This window comes from Melanerpes formicivorus, unplaced genomic scaffold, assembly GCF_026170545.1.
Source record: "Melanerpes formicivorus ecotype bairdi unplaced genomic scaffold, bMelFor1.0.p_v2 SCAF_46, whole genome shotgun sequence".
Taxonomy (NCBI): domain Eukaryota; kingdom Metazoa; phylum Chordata; class Aves; order Piciformes; family Picidae; genus Melanerpes; species Melanerpes formicivorus.
The window spans coordinates 4476503-4494662 of NW_027142398.1; the positions used below are offsets into that span (position 1 = coordinate 4476503).

General features: G+C 54.5%; 1 protein-coding gene across 4 annotated transcripts in view; it reads left to right on the forward strand.

Annotated features, from left to right (window-relative positions):
- The first annotated feature begins 1341 nt into the window (after window positions 1-1341).
- Window positions 1342-18160, forward strand: part of USP49 (ubiquitin specific peptidase 49) — a 30220-nt gene continuing 13401 nt past the window's right edge. The window contains exons 1-2 of one of the 4 annotated variants that reach the window (XM_068159760.1): window positions 1342-1398; window positions 2343-2403. The gene's annotated coding sequence lies outside the window, so the exon portion shown is untranslated. Of the gene's footprint in view, window positions 1399-1920; window positions 2404-18160 lie in introns of those variants that run through there. The other 3 variants (XM_068159761.1, XM_068159762.1, XM_068159764.1) reach the window with 3 other exon arrangements.

The following is an 18160-nucleotide window of genomic DNA, read 5'->3' on the forward strand; positions in this document are numbered from 1 at the left end:
GGGGCTTTTTTTTGCATTCTTGATGGATAGAATGATTGCTTTTTAATCTGATTAGACTGAGGGACCTGGGGCTGTGTTCATCTTGAGAAGGCTGAGAGGGGATCTGATCAATGTCTGTAAATAGCTGAGGGGTGGGTGTCAGGGTGAAGGTGCCAGGCTCTCCTCAGTGGTGCCCAGTGACAGGACAAGGGGTGCAAGCTGGAAGCCAGGAGGTTCCACCTCAACACGAGGAGAAACTTCTGTGAGGGGTGGGAGCCCTGGAGCAGGCTGCCCAGAGAGGGAGGTCAGGAGGTCTCAACCCTCACCTGGCTGTGTTGCTGTGTGACCTGCCCTGCTTGCTGTGGCAGGGGGCTTGGACTCCAGGACCTCTAGAGGTCCCTCCCAACCCCTCCCATCCTGTGACTGATTAGCTGTAGTTAATACTCCTCATTCTGCTCTGCCGGGGCAGGTTCGGGTGGCTTGGGACGTGCCAGCCTGCGCCTTAGCGAGCCTGCAGAGGGCTTTCGGTGGTGTTACAGCATGGCCTCAGCCAGCGCCACTGAAACCCACCCCGTCTGCTGCCACGGCAGGGCCTGGCAGTGGCTTCGCAGGGCCTGGCAGTGGCTTCGCAGGGCGCAGAGGCAGAGGCGGCCAAGCTGCAGGCCTGCCCCCGGGGATGCTCTGCTCCTCCTCCTCCTCCCCCCCAGGTCCCTGCCGGCCCTCTCGCTTCCTGGGAGCTGAGCCCTGGCCGAGGCAGTGCCTCCCACCCCTCGCAGCCACCCCAGGGGCCCTGGGGGGTGCTCACCCTCACCGCCTCGGGGTCCCCCTCGCCTCCGGGCCCCTGGGGGGCATCTCCCACCCCACGCAACCACCTCCGGGGCCCCGCAGGAGGGCGCCACCTCCCGCGCTGCCCCTTTAAGAGTCTCTTTGTCTCCGAAACATCCTTATTTACCCTCCTGTGACTCAACCAAACTTCAGCCTGGGATTCACAAAGCCCGGTACGTCACCGTGCGGGGCCGGGCCGGCCGCTGCCCGCCCCTCGGCGCTGCCCTCCCGCTCCTCCAGCCTCAGCCATTGAAGAGCTCTCCCTAGCGGCCACGCGGAACTCGTAAGCTCCGCCAGACCTCGCTCTCCCGCTGCCGTAGACTACGCAAGCGACGCCCGCCGGTGCGCTCGCCTCGCCGTTAACACCAAGCATCGCTCCACGGATTTGGCGTAAGCGGCGGCGCTGAATCCGGAGCGCGGAGGGAGAGCGAGCGAGGCGAGTGGGAAGGCGGGAGCGTTGTGTGGCGTGCTCGGCAGCCAATGGCGGGGCGGGGCGGGGAGCGGCGGGTGGCCAATGGGCGGGGAGAGGGGCGTGGCCGGTGGCCGTTGGGGTGTCTCGCGCTGGGTGACAGCTCGCGCGTGCTGATGATGGCGGTAAATAAAGGGGCCCGGGGCGGGGGGGGGGAGGCCGCGACCCCCGTGAGGGCTGAGGGTGGGGAGAGGGGCGAGGAGCTGGGGGGGCACCCCGCGGTGAGGAGGGGGCTGGACCGTGATGTCCCCCACCTCCCTTTTAAGAGTCGTGTGTCCCCCCCCCCCCCCAGTGTGGTTGTTCCGGAGGGGTGCTGAGGCGGACCCCGTCCCCCCCTTCCCCTCGGCCCCGGCCGCCGCCGCCGCCGCCTTTGTCTGCGGGCGGGAGCCCAGCGCCGGAGCGGCGGCTCCGCAACTTTCCCTTTGTTGAGGCGAGGGTGCCGCGGGAGCGACCCCCCGCCCCCCTTCCCCTCACACCCCCTTCACACCCACCCCGGGACCGGCCCCTCCCGCTGGGGCCTGCGCGGGGGCTCGGCCTGCGGGCCGGCCGTGCCGCGGGTCGTGGCCTGGCTGCTGGCGGGGAGGGGGGAAAGCGCCTTAAACTCTGCCCGGCCCCCTCCTCAGGCCGTGCTGGGCGAGGGGAGGCAGCGGGCAGGAGCCGGCGCCGGTTCGGATCTCCCTTACCGACCCCCCCCCGGGCGTTGCGAGTGTCCCTGCGCAGGGGCGAGCGGCAGAAGTTAATGAGGGGCAGGGCTGGGGGGGGCTGAGGGCACCTCGGGTTTAGGGACCTCGATGGCGAGCGCCCGCCTCCGTGCTTTGAACTCCCCTTTCAAACACCATTGGAAGCGGAGAGGGTTGCGGCGGTTTGGGAGCCCTCCTGCGAAGGCTCAGCTAAGCCCAGAGCAGAGCTGCTTCTGCCTGTGAGCCTCCCCCCCCCCGAGGAAGAGGAGGAGGAGGAGGTAAGTTTGGAAGCGCTGCTCGTTTTAGGAGAGGCTCCCCGGGCTCCGAGCGGCTGCGGGGAGGAAAGAGAGAGGCGTGATCCGTGTGCCAAAACATCTCCTGCTCGCCAGGTACAGCCGGCAGGAGGACAGCGACAGGCGTGCAGGAAGCCCCCAGTGGAGTCAGCAGTAGGTAAGGGGGAGGCTAGGGGAAGTGCCTTCACTCAGAGCAAAGATGCTGCCAGCTCTCGAAGCGGCTGCGTTCCCCTTGTGCGAAATGTTGTAAGGTTCGCTGCTGTGTATGGTTTTTGCTTCGTGCTGCTGCTGCTGCTTCGGAGGAGGTGCTGGCTGGAAGCCGAGGGAGCGTGCAGTGAAAGATGGGATAAGTGCTGCCGGTTCCTCAAGCCAGGGGAGAACTCTAATTGACTTGGGCGGGAGCCGCTCCCGAAGTAGTGCGGAGTCGCTCCCGTGCGGAGGCAGGGCAAGAAATAGGGACCGGATTGAGAGGGGCGATAGGGAGGTGGGACTGGAAGCCAAAACAGGGGTTCGGGCAGGGGGGGGAAAGGGGGAGTCTTGGTGCAGACGAGAGCTGAGCTGCTGCTGGAGGAAGGGAGATGCACGGCTGGGATGTGAGGATGGGGGAAAAGGGCTGCGGGAGCTGGATGAGAGGGGGGGCGGAAATCGATGGAACTGTGGATATAAGAACTTTGTGTGGGTGTGAACGCTGAGGATTAAACTTGCCCTTGGATTATCGAGTGGTGCTCTTAGCAGAAATGTCTGGAGTTGGGTCCTGTCCACAGCCAGCAGCAGTGTGTGCATCGGTTTGCTGCTGCTCCCCTTTTGGTAGCCACCCTTGGGGGCTGCTGTTGGTTAGCAATTGCCAGATGTTTAACAAAAAGGGGGAGGAGGAGGAGGAGAGGGCAACAAAAAACCCATTTGGTGTTGGTTTTAATTGCTTTGCAAACAGGCTAGGTGCAAATATTTGACAACGATGTGCCAAACGTGAGCAGCATTTGATGTGTGTGTGTGTCCCCCCCCCAGCCAGGCAGGCTGTCAAATGAAGGGTAAACCCCTTGTTTATTTACCCCCCTAATCGTTCTTCCTATTAACATGAGCTGCCTCCAAGTGTGTTTTGAAGTTGGCAGCTTTTCAGGCCTGGAATAATTCTTGGTCTTGTGCAAGTTCTGTTTGTTACAAAGAATTTCGCCTGCTTCGGGGGCAGGGGCTCCACAATAGCCACACATGCAACCGCTTAGAGGCTGGTACGGCCAGGGAGGCGAAAGTGGGGGCGGGGAGGGGGTTGTTTGGCCCTGGTGTGTCCAGAGATTGTCGGTAAAGAAGCTGTTGCTGCAATTCCTGTGGAGATCCCGATGGCAGTGTGGTACAAAGGCAGGCTGGAGGCCTGTGAGAACGGAGGGGAAAGCTGCGAATCAACCTCGTGTGCCGCAGCTTGCATAGGGAGAGGGTGCTTGGGCTTGGTCAGCTGGAGAGGGGCAAGGCAAAGGATGTGTCTGCTGTGTGCTGCACCGTTAATCACGGCGGGGGAGGGGGGAAAGGGCACCTTTAGCTCGCTGTGTCCCTGCCTGCTGCCGAGTGTGAGAGCCTGGAGTGCTCTTTGCTGCTGCTGCTGCTGCAGTGGATTTCTTGCGGCTAATGGGAATCCTTCACTCGCTGCTTGCAGCTCGCTGCCCGCAGCAGGCTCTGCAGGTTGTGTTCTCCGGGGCTAAAATGCACTTGGCTTGTTAAGTAGTCACTGCTTTGTCTCAGCACCTCAGAATGAGTGACAGGAAACCCCTTCTCCGGTGGCACAGGCAGTGTAAAACACTGAATATGTCCTTTAAGGTCCTATTTTTATTGGCCTCCCTCCTCGCCCCCCTCCCTCCCTTAACTGTTTTCATACTGAAATTTCTTGGGACATCTCCTGCAACTCACAAAGTGCAAGTGAGTGTTTCCTCAGCCCTTGCAAGAGGTTGGTAGGTGGATTTGGAATGCCTAACAAAAGGGAACGCTGTGAAACCAGCTTCTGTCTCCTGAGGTAGTAGGGAATTCTTTCACGTGTGCTTTGCTTTGGGGAGGTGTGAAAGGGTTTCTGACGCTGAGCTCAGCTCCATGTCAAAATACAGCTGAAATATTTTGGGTTAAAATCGTTGGTTGGAAACGAAGGGAGAGATCCTAAGCTAAGCTGTTGGAAAAGTTTGCCTATAACTAGGTGCAGAGTTTCAGATCAAGGGGATGGGGGGGGGGGCGGGAAAGGAAGGTGGAGGGGGAAGAGAATGATTGGAGTGGGGAAGGAGGAGGAGGAAGATGGGAAGGGGGGGTAGGGAAATGGGGGGAAAGATGGGAGGGGAAGGAAGATGAGAACAATTAAAAGAGAGGGGTGGAGGAAAATGTGGGGACGGGGAAGAGGAGATCTCTCTAGCTCCAGCTTCCTCCGAGCTGTGTCGTGGGACATGCTCTAAAAGATCCCCCTTGATCCCTGACTTTCTGCAGGGTGAGAGACGCTGGAAGTTTCTGGCTTTGTCTAACCACCTCTGTGGTTCTCATCCCGAACGCTTCGTCGAGGGCTGGTTTGGTTGTTGGGGTTTGTTTTGGCTTAGTTGGTTTTTCCTTTTCCTTTGGGGGATGAAGCCTTTGGGGATGTTCTGCTCTCGGCAGCCTATTGTTGATGGCTCGGTGTATAAACACTTCACCTTCCCTCCACACTTAGGCACAATGGAAGGGGCTGTTGAGTTGATGTGGGTGGGTTGTGCAGAGAAAAGCTCCCCCTCTCCCTTCAGTGGCAGTGAATGGAAGGACCGTCCTCGTTAGCAGGAAGCCCTTAACTCAGCATCGCTCTGGAGTGCGCTGAGCGGATTCAACAAATTGTTTAACGGGGAGCACTCCCAGCTTAAAACCCCAGAGCTCCACATCAGAGGGGGCTCCGTGCTGGCTCACATCTCCCTGCATCCCGACGCTGACGCTCTCCACTTTGGGTTTTTATGAGACTTTAGATCAAAGATGGCTCATGCGAGGCTGTTAAGTCGGATCTGGCTTGCGAGCCGCTGAATTACAGCCCCGGCATGCAGGCTGCACCGGCAGCAGAGCTCCAGAGCAGCTGTAACACGCCACTGAAACAAAAAAGATTAAAGTGGGAGCGAGGGGGAGAGAAGGTAACAACAAAAATATGGAGGTGGAGGTTCTGTACTTTCCCAGCGTCGCAGGGAAAATCATTTCTGCGGGGTCTGAAGCCAAATGTTTGTGGATTTGCAGGAATTCACATCCTGAGCACGCTGGGGGAAATGCAAATTCAAACGCACCCTCATTAGGCTGCATTCTGCCGGCTGGGGAAGGGGAGGGGGGGAATCCCTTTCTGCAGCAGCGCTAAGGAGAGTCTTTAGTAGATAGCAGATAGGTGAAGGGGGAAAAAATGAACTTGGCTGCTTTGTGCTAAGTGTTGTTAATGAGCGTTTTGCTTGCGAGGTGGCAAGGAGCACACATTAACCATTGCTGCTCCAGCACCTGGCAGAGAGCAGCCTGAAAGCCCTCGGCAAATGCCGGAGCTGTTGGGTCAAAACCTGGAGGTTTTTAAAAGGAGGCTCCCAGGGTGAGTCCCTTTAATTAGGTGATTGTGCTGCGAGTCTCTCGGAGCCTTCTAAGAACTTCGGGCAGGCGGCAGAAGGCAGATGCGGGCAGCTTGCCTTCCCCCTTGTTCCTCCCCTGGCTGCCGGGGCTGCGCCTTTCGGCTGCGTTTTCAAATGAAGACGGAAAAGTGGAATCCACAGAGCTGACAGCTCCAAGTTCGGACGAGTGCATGTGAGCTGGAGCTTGTGTGACATGCCAGCGCTGACAAATGTACTCTGTTAAAAAAATCCTCTGACTAAGGAGCTGCTTTTGCACTCCTCTGGAACTTTGCTGACCGGGAATGCCGAAGAAAGGCTGCTGGAGCCCCAGCAAAACCCACGGGGCCCGGCCGAGGGAAGCCCGCGCAAGGCTGGGGTTGCTAAACGACGTGCTCCGTCTTGGGCTTTACAAGAAAAAGCATCGTTGGGGCTATTATGGGATACTTCAGTGTGTTGTGTATATATCATGAGAACTTTTCACACTCAACCTCGCGGCCAGCTTGCTGAAAAGGAAACATTTCCCTCCCCCCTCCTCCGCTCTGGCCGAAGCCGATGGCAGGTTTGAAAGCCCCAATTTAATGGCCAGAAGCTTTAGTGCATTTCTGTTCTTTTCAGGCAAACCATGGAAGATCAAGTCAAGAGTTATGGGCCACAGCTGTGCTCCTCCATTGAGGGCTTCTATAGGCCGTCAGCTGAGCTGATTAAGAAATGGTGCCCGCAGCTCCCTTCCCTTGCTCCCTCTGAGAGGCAAATCCAAGCCCTGCAGTGGGAGGCTTTGCCTTGCAACCCTGCTTTCCCCGCTCGCCTGCAGTGGGTGGCTTCGATTCGATTCAGAAACGCTGTCCCATAATTACCTTCAGGCCTTCTCTCCCTCAGCCCACGGAAAGCCTCCGAGGGGCGATTCGAGGTTTTGAACTCTAAACGGCAGGGAAGGGAGGGCCCTGGCGGCCCGGGTGGGGGTGCCGATGGAGCGAGGAGTAGCCTGTAGCTGGGAGTGCTGAGAGAGTGCCCTGCGAAGGGCAGTCAGCGCCGGCTGCCTTGTGTGCCTGTGCTGCTGTGGCTTTGTTCCTCGCTTCCCAGGAAGGGATCAGCGTCTCTAAGCCTGACTCCAGTGCCACAAGTTTGTGACAAACGTGCTTTCCTTTCCCTTCCACCCCTGAGCCCTTGCTTTCTATTAAATCCTTCCTTTCTTCTGGCACGATGGGACCCCATTTGTCTCCTGCCTGGTGCTGAAGCTGAGCTGCACCCACCAATTTGAGCTGCTTGAGAATTTCACAGGCTGGTGTATATTAAATGTGTTCCAGCTGAATAACAAGTACCTTGTGTATTGAGCAAATGATAGAGATTTGTGGCTGGCTCCTAGCTGGAACATTATCTGCATCAATATTGAGCTGTAGTCTATCTGAGCAAATAATTTTGTTCATAGACTAAACTTTGGCAAATGCAGCTGGACATGGATCCCTTCCCCCCACCACCCTGACCACCTCTGCAGGGCTGTGTAGCTCCCTGAAAGGGGCTGAAGGCTTCCCTTCCCTGCACTGGGCACTGGTGAGGCCATTCCTCGACTACTGGGTTTGGTTTGGGGCTCTTCACTCCAAGAAGGACATTGAGAGGCTGGAGCATGCCCAGGGAAAGGCAACAAAGCTGGGGAAGGGTCTGGAGAACAGGGCTGGTGGAGGAGCAGCTGAGGGAGCTGAAGTTTAGTCTGGAGAAGAGGAAGCTGGGGGCAGACCTCCTTGCTCTCTACAGCTCCCTGAGAGAAGGTTGGAGTGAGGTGGGAGTTGGTCTCCTCTCCTTAGTAACAAGTGAGAGGGGTTTAGGTGCTTAAAAGCCACCAAACATGGCAAGCACGTTTTAATTTGAAGGGCAAACATTAAGATATGGCTTTAAAAAGCTCCATGCAAACCTCAGCTGTTCCTCACCAAGAGAAGAAAGTTCAGTCAGCTGTTTGCTGACTGGAGTTGTGAGCAGGAGCTTGGATTTGGTGGTGTTTAATCATTCTTTCCAAAACACAAAGGAGCTACCCAAAGCTGTTCAGCTGAGCTTTAGGGAACTAATAGCTATAACTCAGATTCAAAAGTGATTTAGTTCCAGAGGTAAGTCCATAATCCCACCAGCCATGAGTTAATCTGTCATCAGACTAAGGCTGGAAGCAAATCTATTTAACTAAGAATAGTTAATTCACCTGAATGAGAGGGAGGATGAAGATCCCTCTCACAAGAGTTAGTTTAAGGAGAGGAAGTGGAATATTTGGGAGGGAGAGTGGGGAAAAAACAGTGGGCTGGGGTTTTGTTTTTCAGAAGTAGCCTGAAAAATGCAGCTTGGAGATTGGTGCTGCTCTTCCTCTGAGCTCTTCAGGCTGGGGCAGTTGTGTGGGTGCCCAGCCTGGTTGGTTTAGACACTGGAAATGAGTGAGTGACAGACCAGGGAAAATGATAGCCTGTGTGTTGCACAGCTGGCACCACAGAATGGCTCAGGTTGGAAGGGACCTCAGAGCTCAGCTGCTCCAACCTGCCCACCATGGGCAGGGACTCTTCTCAGCTAGCCTCAGCTGCTCAGGGCCTCACCCAGCCTGGCCTTCAACCCCCCCAGGCAGGAGGCAGCCACAGCCTCCCTGAGCAGCCTGTGCCAGAGGCTCAGCAGCCTCCTGCTGAACAACTTCTTCCTCAGCTCCACTCTGACCCTGCTCTGCCTCAGCTCCAAACCCTTCCCCTTGTCCTGGCTCAGACACCCTCAGCAAAAGTCTCTCTGCAGCCTTCCTGCAGGATCCCTTCAGCTATTGGAAGGCAGCTCTGAGGTCCCCCTGGGATCTGCTGCACAACCCCAGCTCCCTCAGCCTGTCCTCATAGCAGAGGTGATCCAGCACTTGGATCATATTTGTGGCCTCCTCTGGACTCCCTCCACCAGCTCTGTGTCCTCCTCCTGCTGGGGACACCAGAACTGGAGGCAGTGTTTGGGGTGGGGTCCCACAAGGGCGGTGTAAAAGGGAAGAATCCTCTCTCCTGACCTGCAAGGTTTAAGGAGCAGGTTTTGGATGCACTGAGCAGTGAGACCAAAACCAAATGCACCTCTTCCTCCTTCCTTTCCTCATCCAGTTGTGGTTTCATCCCAAGATAAAATGCTGTGATGAAGTCAAATCTCTCAGTCAGATAATTCATGACAATGCCAGCTGCTCCAGCATCAGGCCTGAGTTGAGCTTCAGTTCTTAAAGAAGATTAACAACCTGATACTCTGCCCACCGGGCTCCCCTTGCCTACCTCTCTGCTCTGTCATTGTGCTGAGGACAAAGGCACCACTTCCCTGGTAACACCTGTGATTTATAGGGGAGGCTTGCAGCCAGGACAGGACTCCTGTATGCAAACTGGGAACCATTCCATCAGGAAACAGGGCAAAAGATAACGAAGGTGCATCTGAGGAAGTGGAATTGGTCCTTCTGCAGCAGCAGAGAGAGGCTCAGAGCTTGCATGGCAGCTGGCAGGCTGGAGGTAGGGAAGGTTGGGATTGAAACACACTTTGTTTTATTAATGCCACTCCAGGTCTCCTTTTGCACACCCAGAAAGAGCAGGCTTTGCTGTATAGATTTATTTCCCTCCAAGTGCAAAGCAGGCAGATCAGCTGAGCAGAGGGAAAGGGAAATATAAATCTCTCGAAGTCTTTGTTGAGAGGAAAACAGAGCAGACCTTGGTCCAGCCCAGGGGGGTCCAAGTGAAGGCTGGGCCAGATTTGTGCTGCTTGCAGAGCTGGGGACACAGCAGCAGCCTCCTGTGCAGGGCTGTACAAAGGATTCTGGACAGCTAACATTTGTTATTGTGCTGCTGGGCACCTTGGGCTCAGGCCTGGGGTTTGCTGGTTAGGTGAATAAGACAACCCAGGAGGCCTCCCTGGGTTTGGATGAATTGCTGGCTGTGATTTACTCCCTGTGCCAGTTAGCAGCCTTGATTAAAACCCAGGGGTGGTTTCCTAGCTGCTGCTCTGTTTCACTCACCGAGGGTTTTCAGAGCCCTGGGAGGGGTTGATTGGCAAGCGAAGGGAAAGCAAACCACCGCGAGGTGTGGCGCAGCCCTTCGCTGTTTTCACCCCCTTGCAATCCCTGCTCCTCAAACATCTCCCAGGCACCTTCCCTGCTTCAAAGCCCACCACCACCCAGCCAAATGTGCCAGTGGAATACCCTGCTTATGTTTCCTACTCTTTGCCTATTCATTATGGCTGTGAAGATAATAAGCCCCAGCCTTCTGGGCTTGTCTGAGTCTTTGCTGCCTCAGTAGATGGCACTGACATGTTCGTTTGACTGATGGCTTGATGTGTTGTATCAGCTGTGATGTTGTTTCAGATTAGTTAATAGTCTGTCTAAGATTTTGCCAAGATGAATATGAATTAAAATGGGGGGGGGGGGGGGGGGGGGGAGGAGAACAGCAGAGGACTACCCATAACTTAAACCAAGTGTTCACTCTCTGCTCTAATCCCTCTTTGTGTCTATCACAAAGAGATCCTCCAAGAGGCTGTTAGTCTGCTGCTGAATGCCAGGGCTGCAATTGATCTGCTGCAGCCTCTCCTTCTCTGTGCCTCAGCGGCAGCCAGAGGGATTCTCTGGCACGCCAGAGCTGGAAAACTTCACCTCCTTACCTGTGCAGTGAGGGTTTCATCAGCTTGATTAAAATTACCTGCCTTCTGATGGAAAAGCCATCAGGTTTGGCAGATGCTGGAGCAAGGTGCTGTAGGTCAAAGGGAAAAGGGAAGTGGTCGAGGCCCTGTCCCTGGAGGTGTTTAAGACCAGGCTGGACAAGGCTCTGGCCAGCCTGACCTAGTGTGGGGTGTCCCTGCCTATGGCAGGGGGGTTGGAACTAGATGATCCTTGTGGTCCCTTCCAACCCTGACTGATTCTGTGATACTATGAAATGGGTTCTGAGCTCTTTGCCAGCAGGGGAAAGTTCTGATTCATTTGCATAGGTTCATAGAATGGTTTGGGATGGAAGGAGCCTTAAAGATCATCCACTTCCAGCCCCCTAACAGGGACACCTTCCACTAGAACAGGTTCCTTAAGGCCCTATCTAACCTGGCCATGAACACCTCCAGAGTTCTGAAACACAGGAACAGGCTCCCCAGGGATTGAATCCTTGCCTCTGGGGCAGTGTTTCAAAGAGGCAGAGATGTGGTGCTGAGGGACATGGTTTAGCCCTGGACTTGGTGGAGTTAGAGAATGGTTGGAGTGGGTGAGCTTAAAGGGCTTTGCCAACCCCAATGATTCCATGGGGTGCACTGAATGGTGGAAAATAGAACCTAGAGAGCAGGAATGCTGTCTGCAAAGCCACAGCTTTGGGGGGCTGTTTCTAGCAGGCTATGACTAAAAGGTCTGGCAGGTGGGGACACAAGAAGATAGCTGTCTTCTCTCCTCCTTCATTCCCTCTTTGCTGGGCCCTGCTGAAGCAGAGCATGGCTTCTGTTGTTCAACTGCTGCCTTGCTAATCATTCCCGAAGTGCCTTGTTCACTTGCACACAGGTCCTGACCCCTGGATACCTTAGCAGGTACTCTGCCAGTCTCACTGAACCTGAATGCTTGCTGGATAAACAATTGAGTGCCTGCTGAGCTAGGAAGGTGTGAAAGGAAGCAGAGAGAGATCAGTTTGGGTGTGAGAATCCCAACTGAGAACTGGTGGAGCTCTCTTGCACTTGGTGTCAGTGCCTCTAATGTTGCCACCCTTAAAGCTCTGCTGTTTGCCCTGGCAGAGTTTCAGGAGTGATGTTTGAGGGCAAACAGGTAGAAAACTGTAAAATCCCTTGGCCTGTCACTCCCTGGTGGTGTCACAGTTGTGGGATTAGAACCCAGGGATTCCCTCCTCATTCCAAAGCTGCTTGCTTGAGTCATAAAGTGAACTTATTTACATCAGGCACTTAGAACCTACTTGCAGGCTGCTCTAATGCAAACCACTTTGCCATTCCTGCTCCTGAGCACTCAAACTGGCTGTCTTGGCTGTCACTGTCTGAAGTTCCTCCAGCTGTAGGTAGCAGTGGAGTTGCTGTGTGGACTCTGTCCCTTCTGGGCTGGCAATGCTGTGAATTGTTTTAATGTCCTGGGAGTGCCTCTTTTCCAGTGTGCATCCAGATTGTCTTCCCCAGCTTATTAACACTTCAAGAAGCCAAAGCAGAAATAAAGCCTCAGCAGCCTATGAAAAGGAGAGTGAGGAGGGGGAGATTTTATGGGTTACAATAAAGGCAGAGACATTAACTTGTGGAAAGCCAGGAGCTGAGGGGCATATACCATTTTAATAATGCTTTTTAACACCCAGGGCTGTTAGGCAGTAACTTCCCTCATTTTCAGGGAACTGCAGGACATGTATCTTCTGTGTTTGAATTGGTTTGCAGTGACCCTAAAGAACAGAAATGGTGGTTGTGGAGCACACTGAAAAGCTCTTCCTCAAGCTGAAGTCCAAAGGTTCAACAGGCCAAAGGCAGCCTCATGAAGTTCCCCATCCCAAGCACAAATCCAGGCTGGGCAGAGAATGGCTAGAGCAGTGCTGAGGAGAAGGGCTTGGAGCTGCTGCTTCCTGGGAAGCTCAGCATGAGCTGAAAATGTGCATTTGCAGCCCAGGAAACCAACCCTGCCCTGGGCTGCATCCCCAGCAGCAGGGGGAGGGAGAGGATTCTGCCCCTCTGCACCGCTCTGCTCAGCCCCCACCTGCAGTGCTGGGTCTGGCTCTGAAGCCCCCAGCACAAGAAGGACCTGGAACTGTTTCTACCAAGGCATGGAGTGATGGTGATGGCTTCAGACTGGAAGAAACTGAACCCCAGCTCCCTGGAGTCTTCTCCAGACTGAAGAACCCCAGCTCCCTCAGCCTGCCCTCACAGGGGAGGTGCTCCAGCCCCCTCTTTGTGACCCTCCTCAGGACCCACTCAGTCAGGTCCACGTCCTTCCTATGTTGAGGGCTTCAGAACTGGATGCAGCGCTGCAGGTGAGGTCTCCCCAGAGCTTGTGTGGCTGGAGAGGCTGAGCAGCAGCGTCAGTGCCAGCCTTGGGGGCTGCACTGAAGTGCTTTGTGAGCTGAAGAGCTTCACCACCTCTTTGCCTTCTTGTGATCAGTTTCAAAGCATGAGCTGCTGGATCCATTCCTGGGGAACGCTGAGCTGTCTCTTGTTTGAGAGGACCTTCATGGGGAAGGAATGTGGATGGGAGACACATGCACATTTGCAGCTATTTGTTGGCCTGGGTGAGGGATGAGTTATTGCCCTTTGAGGCCGGCAGGCAGCGTGGAGGCTTTTGTTTGAGTCATAAATTCATCCTGAGCAAACAAAAGCAGTTTGCTTGGGGTTTGGTTTTTTGGGTCTCTTTTCTGACTTCTTAAGAGTTTGCCAGCAAGCCTCTCTGGGGAAGAGAGTGTCTGACTGCAGAGAGCTTGGTTTGGGTGGCAGAGCTGAGCCAGCACACTGAGCACAATAAGTTGTAGCAGCAAAAAAAAAGGCAGGGTGAGGTTGTTTCATCTGTCCCAGGCATTGGATAGCTTTAGGAATAGGGATGGGAACACTTCATGTTGCTTTCAGCCTCGAGGAGTCTAAACAGGGTAGCAGCACACTGGGAGTTGCCTGCAGCCCTAAGGTGATGCTGGGGGACAAATCTGGTCTCCCTGAGACCTCTTCTTTCTGCTGTGGAGGATGAAATGCTGGAAGCTCTTTGTGCTCAGTACATGGTGGTGCCTGCACTCCATTGTGCTCCAGCATCAGGTATGGACCAAAATCCACCAGTTTCAGCTTCCCAGGATGAATCAGAGAAGAGAGTCCTGCAGAAACCACTCTAGTCACCCCCAGTGAGGATGCCAGGGCAGGAAGTAGGATTTTCCTCATCCTTGGGTGTTTGAGGGCTTTTGGAGGGCTCTTGGCTGTGGTTAGGGTTGGGATTTGGGGGGTGGGGTTTGGGGGTGGGTTTTTTTGCAACAATTGAAGAGTTCTTTGCAAACCAATTCCTGCAATTCTGGGCTGGAGCCTAGAGCAGATTTTTCCAGCACAGTGTGAGAAACAGTTTAACATTGACATAGTTATAATTAACTTAAAGGAGTTAATAAAACAGAGCTGGCTGTGGAAGCTGGCAGGAGAGTCACATTTTCCTCCAGCTCCCTTGTGATTACAGCTTCAGAGTTGAACAGCCTGGTGGGCTGGGGGGGAGCTCCCAGTGCCTGCAGTGGATCCAGCTGCAGGCCTTGGATCTTGCCATGACTCCTGCAGGACACCAGCCAGCTTCCAGGCACCCATGGCTGGGGGTGTTTCAGAATTGGGATTCAGGTGAAGGATTTAGGGCAGTGAAGCTGGTGAGGGGTTTGGAGAGCAGATCTTAGGAGGGGAGGCTGAGGGTTTGTTTAGCCTGGAGAAGAGGAGGCTGAGAGGAGACCTCATTGCTCTCTACAGCTACCTGAAGGGAGGCTGGAGTGAGGCAAGTGTTGGTCTCATCTCCCAAGTAACTACTGAGAGGACAAGAGGAAGTGGCCTCAAGTTGCACCAGAGGAGGTTTAAGCTGGATATTAGGAAGAATTTCTTTGCTGCAGGAGAGGTCAGGGACTGGCAGAGGGTGCCCAGGGAGGTGGTGGAGTCCCCAGCCCTGGAGGTGTTCAGGAAACCTGTGGCCATGGCACTTGGGGACATGGTCTGGTGGTCATGGTGGTGTTGGGCAGAAGGTTGGAGCTGATGATCTTAGAGGTCTTTTCCAACCTTAATGACTCTGATTTCTGTGCTCTCAGTGACCACTTCTGCTGTCACAGCTCAAGTCTGCTGTTTCTCCCTGGGTGTAAGTGGTGGTGTGTGCACTGTAGCTGTTTAATTCATGGCTTCACTGTTCAAAGAAGCACTGAATCCTGAACCATCTGAACCTCTGCCTCCTGTGTTTTCCTCTCCCCCCTCTGTCAGCTGTGTGAATTTGCCTGGAACTGGCTGGTGTGTCAGCCTGGCTAGGGAGAACCCAGCAACTGCAGGGTATGAAGCTGGCAGTTTTCAAGCAAATCTGCTTTCAGAAGAGCTGACAAAATCTCCAGGGCTGTTGCTGCTCTTTGGAGATGCAGTTTGAAAGTCTAAAAGCCGGCAGGGTTTGAACTGGAGGAGTCAAGGGAGAAACCCATTCCTGCCTGGGCAAGCCAATGGCCCTTTGGAGCAAGAGAAGCCAAAACTGCTCCTTGAACCTTCTCCTGAGTGTTCTCCCTGCTCTGGTTGCTGAGTGAGTAGCTCTGCCCTGCACAGTGACTTGGTGAGGACAGAGGTGACCTGCTGAGGTGGCAGGGTTTAGGTCACCTCTGCTGGAGTGTGGAGGGGAAATGTAGACTGCATGTTGGGGAGAAATTCTTTGCAGTGAGGATAGGGAGACACTGGCACAGGCTGCCGTGGGAGGCTGTGGATGCCTCTCCCCTGGAGGTGTTCAGGGCCAGGCTGGATGAAGCCTTGAGCAACCTGGGCTGGTGGGAGGTGTCCCTGCCCATGGTGGGGAGGTTGGAGCAGATCGTCTCTGAGGTCCCTGCCAACCTGAGCCGTTCTAGGAGTCTGTCTCTTGTGCAAGCCCCCTGCCAGAGCTGTTCTATTTCCCAGACCTTAAACTGTAAGGTGCTCATTCTCCATCATTAAGCTCTGGTGTTGCTCAGGCTTCATCACCTCAAGCACATCTTTTGTGTCCAGTTGCTGCAGCAGCTCCAAGCAGCTCCAGCCCTGTAGCCTCGGCCAGGTTTGTTGCCCTCTTCCCGAAGCTGTTTACAGCTTCTGACTCAGCTTTGTGTTTGCCTTTAATCGTAGCTTTGTGATTCCTCCTCGCAGCCTGTTCCTTTTGTTCTGGCTTGTGGCAGAGCTCTTTGTTTACCTGTGTCAAATTTTGTGCTCGGTCATGTGCCTGTCTGTCAGTGCCTGCTCTCGTCTGGGTGCCTGTGGGATGGCAGGGCTGAGCCCGCAGACGCTCCGGCTGCCTGCGGTACACGTGTTGCACCGGCGAGCCGAGGGAAATGACTCGGTTTAGTTTGGGGCTCGTCCTTGTGGGTGTTGTTAGCTTTTTGGTTTTGTTTATTCATGGAAATGGTCAAAAATGTTTGGAGGAAGGAATCCTGCAGCCTGCTGAAGCTCTGCTGGTGCAGCAGCCAGGTGCGAGCTGGCTGCGCCCTGCGGTGAGCGATGGCGATGCTCCAGCAGCCGGCTCGGCTCCGACACGGGATCCACCCCGCTGAAAAGCAGGAGATGGTATCGGAGGAAGTTGCAAAGACATCTCGCCGAGGGGCGCTGGGGTGAATCGACACCGCTCCTTTCTGACTTGCCAGCGCAGGGGATGGGGCTTGGGGCTTAGATTTGAAAGGGCAGGCTCCGTAGGCACCTGAAGGGAAACAGGTGGGCATTGCCACACGCGGTATCAAAGATGCTTTTGTGCCGGCAATCGCTGAATCAAGGTGTAACAAAGCTGCTTTGTTAACTGACCAAGGCTGTCAAATTCTCCCTCTCGAACAGGAAATCTTGCTGGCCCACACAGGAAAAGCAAAAAGCAGTTGACAAAAGGCTTGTAATTTATATACTGACAGCCTCCTTCATTGTTAAACATGATTCTTTAATGCACTCTATCTGCCGTGTGATTGATTCCCTTCTAGCCTGCTCCCCAGCTGAAACTAGCAGCGTGGCAGCATTGTTCCTTCTGCCTTGGAAACTGGAGATGAATTCCCTGCTCTTTGCAGCCCTGGTGTCCTGAGCCCCTGGCAGAGCTGGGCCCCGGCCCTGCTCCGCAGCTCTGGCAGCAGCCTGCCCCAAATGGGCCTTTTTGCCAGGCCCTTTATTGTTCCCCAGCACAAATCTCTGATCTGCTGGTGGGACTCAAGGGTTAAATTCCCAACGCTGTCGCATATGGCAGTGAGCAGAATCACAGATGTTGATGATACAACATAATTAGTATTCTTTTATGTAAATGAAGGCTGTCAATGTTACCACAGTGTCTATGCTCTCTCAAGCTGGAATCTGTGCCACTTGGTCTCACCAAGGCTAGACAGGATTATTCCACTGTTTTCCATCAAGACCTGAGCAGAAGAATAAAGAAGAAAGAGAGGTAAAGAGGTCAGGGAGGAAGGGGAGAGGAAGGTGGGAATGGATATTTCCAACTTGGAGAAAGGAGAGCAGATCAGCCCTTTGTTCAGTGTAGCAGTTCAGGGAATTGTTTGGGTTGGCAAAGCCCTTGCAGCTCACCCACTCCAACCCTTCTCTAACTCTACCAAGGCTGGAGCTAAACCATGGCCCCCAGCACCACATCGCTGCAGCTTTTAAACACCACCAGGGATGGGGATTCAACTGCTCCCAGGGGAGCCTGTGCCACTCTGAGAATCCTTTCAGGGAAGAAGTTTCTTCTAATGTCCAACCTAAACCTCCCCTGGTGCAGCCTGAGGCTGTTTCCTCTCATCCTCTGCTTGTTGCTTGGGAGAAGAGACCAACCCCCAGCTTGCTCCAGCCTCCTTTCAGGGAGTTGCAGAGGGCAACGAGGTCTCCCCTCAGCCTCCTCTTCTCCAGGCTACACAGCCCCAGTTCCCTCAGCTGCCCCTCACCAGCCCTGTTCCCCAGACCCTTTTCCTAACAGCCACTTTCCCTCCAGGTCCTGGCGTTTGTGGGTGAAGGAGCAGAGCCCGGAGGAGGAGAGGTGTCAGTGGGGGGTTTAAACTGCTTTAAAGAGCTCCAGTGGTTGTGCAGCCACTGCAGAGTCCCTCCCTGGAGCTGCATTCTGAAGTGGCCACTTGTGCTGTAATCAAAAGTCAGAGGAGTTGAAGAACAGAAGGGCTTTGGTTTTTTTTCCTTTAACGGATTCCATCTTCAGCAGCAACCTCCCTGGCAAAGGAGGTGGCAATTAGAGGCAATTTGCATAATCTGGGGGGGCCACACAAAAAGCTGTGCTCTTAGCCTGGGCAGATAGGTTTTTCTGCACATCACTCAGAGCAACTGTTCAGCACCAGGCTGAAAGCTGGGGAGGTGGGGGGTGGAGGGAGGAAGGAGCTGTGGTCTTCCTTGTGTTAAACTTTGCCTGTCACCAAACCATTTCTTCAGACACTCTGCCTGCCAGATCTGACACTGCCTGTGACATCTGTAGCCACTCTGTGCAGCTCACTGCTGTCCCTCCTATCACTGCTTTGTGTTGTCTTGAAGTGCTGGACTTGTGGATGTGTAAGGAAGTTAGTTTAGTCTCTCTTGGATTACTACCCCAGAGAGGTTTGCACAACCTTGGCAGCCTGGGGCAAAATGCAGGTTCTTTTCCCCTCTATTTTCCTTCCCTCTGCAGTTCTTCTTCTGGTGCAGCTCACACTTGACAACTATTCATTCCTTCATTTTTATTGTCTGAAAGATCAGATGGGAATGGCAGGCTGGGAGAGCTGGGGT